This window comes from Arachis hypogaea, chromosome 11 (assembly GCF_003086295.3).
Source record: "Arachis hypogaea cultivar Tifrunner chromosome 11, arahy.Tifrunner.gnm2.J5K5, whole genome shotgun sequence".
Lineage (NCBI taxonomy): Eukaryota > Viridiplantae > Streptophyta > Magnoliopsida > Fabales > Fabaceae > Arachis > Arachis hypogaea.
In genome coordinates this window covers 40,498,839-40,501,023 of record NC_092046.1, presented here as the reverse complement: position 1 = coordinate 40,501,023, position 2,185 = coordinate 40,498,839, and positions in this window count along the sequence as shown.

The window sequence follows — 2,185 nt, the reverse complement described above, 5'->3', positions numbered from 1 at the left end:
TATCAACCAAAATGAGCCTTGATTTGCAACGCTAACCACGAAACATTTTTCTTTTACGCTTCATCCCACCAAGCATCCTAAGTTGACCATCCGTTTCAAGCAAGTCATACTCAAGTGGGACAATAAAGCTAATAGAAATGAATTTTACCCAATCAAGTGAAGGAGTAGATGGCAACCTAGGCAAAGATGCTTCCAAAGATCTTGACAAAGCATAACCAATTGTACGTTCTTCTATTTCTAGGGATCTCCACCTTTTCACAAGTTTTCTCAATTTCAATCTTTTGTTCATCAATTCTATCTAAGCCTTTTCCCTTACTCAAATCATAAATGGGAATGTGAGAGAATTTTACCTCCACATTGCCTTCAAATCCACCGGGAGAAGGGTCTTCAAGCTCAAAGGATTCTTTACCACTAAGACTTGATGCTTGATCTTCATCACCAAGGGAACTCAGTTCTTGCTCTATCCCGTCCAAGTCTTCATATGGAATATGCCTTGGAAGTAGTGCACATTCTTCCATAGCATCAAATTCAATCATCTTGGAGGGGTTCTCTTCAATTCTAGATTCCCAAGGTGGTTCCGCATCTCCTAAGTCTTCAACCACTTCATCCTCTTCTTCAACAATTGTAGCTTCCTCCAATTGTTCTAATACAAAGTAACTTTCCTCATTCTCCACCAATCTGTCCTTCATATTATGCTCTTCATTTGATCCTCCCCATGTGGTCATGGGAGTTCCTTGAGTATTCAAGTATTGGGATGCTAACCAACTTACCACCTCGTCTAAGGCGGCCGTGAATTGTTGCACATCCCTTTTCATCTCCTCTTGTCCTTGAACAAGAACATCAAGGATGTTATCCATTGGAGGTTGGGGTGGATGGAAGGATTCATTAATTTGGGGGAAGAATTCATAGTAGGAAGGTGGTTTCTCTTGGTGGAGTTATGATGGTTCAATATTTTCCATTCTTTCCACTTGTTGCACAACACACTCCATGGTTGCTTGAAGTTGATCCATGTTTCCTTGAGATGATTCCTTGACTCTTGTTCTTCTTGGATAATATGATTAGGATCATATGGCTCTTGGATCGATGGACATGAATATTCTTCCATGGGAGGTTGTGGTGGAAAGTAGTATTCATCTTGTGGTTGAAAATTTTCATACATTGGAGGTGGTTCATCTTGGTAATAATATGGAGGGGGTGATTCTTAAAAATATTAATGTTGAAATGGTGGTGGCTCTATGTGTGGTTCATATGTCTCATATGATTGTTGGTAGGATGGATAAGGATTAGGGTCATATGAAGGTGGTTGGTGGAAAGTGGCTTGTGAGTATGGTTGAGGGTTATATTGAGGGTATGACTCATAGGCATATAGTGGTGGTTCTTGAAAGTCACAAGGTGATTCACCATAGCCATTGGATTGATATGCATCATATAATGGCTCTTTTTCATAGTGCATTGGTGGAGGTTGTTGCCATGAAGATTGATCATATGCATATGGCTCCTCCCACCTTTGATTGTCCCATCCTTGATCTACATCCTCATTGAAGCTCTCATTTCCTACAACATAGTTAGAACCAAACTCATAGCCAAAGTGAGAATTCATAATGAAAAGAGAAAATAAAATTCAAAAGCTAATAAAAATATAATGAAACAAAGTCCTAAACTAGCAAAGACTAGCAAACAATCCAAAAATCAAGCTATTCACAATATTCACATATGTACAATAACCAATAACATAACACCATTGCAATTCCCCGGCAACGGCGCCATTTTGATGATTGGATTTTTGACGGTTTAGAATTTTACAAATGAAATCTCGTTGCAAGTATAGTTTCTAAACCAACAATAGTCTTTTCATACAAAAGATTGTTTGTCACAAGTAACAAACCCCTAAATTTATAAACCGAAGTATTGAACCTCGGGTCGTTCTCCCTAGGAATTACAATAAAGTATTCTTGTTATTGGTTATGGAGTATGTTTGGGGTTTTTGAGGTTTTAGACAAGAAATGTAAATGGCAAGGGAAGTAAACTAATAGCTATGAAAGCTCTTGGTAAGGTTATGAGAATTAGAAGTCCCATCCTAGTTATCCTCCTCAATTGCGACCACAAATTGTCCATTGCTACCACTTAGTTAACCTCTAACCATGGAGGAAAGTCAAGTGGATGAATCAACTTGATTCCACAAGTC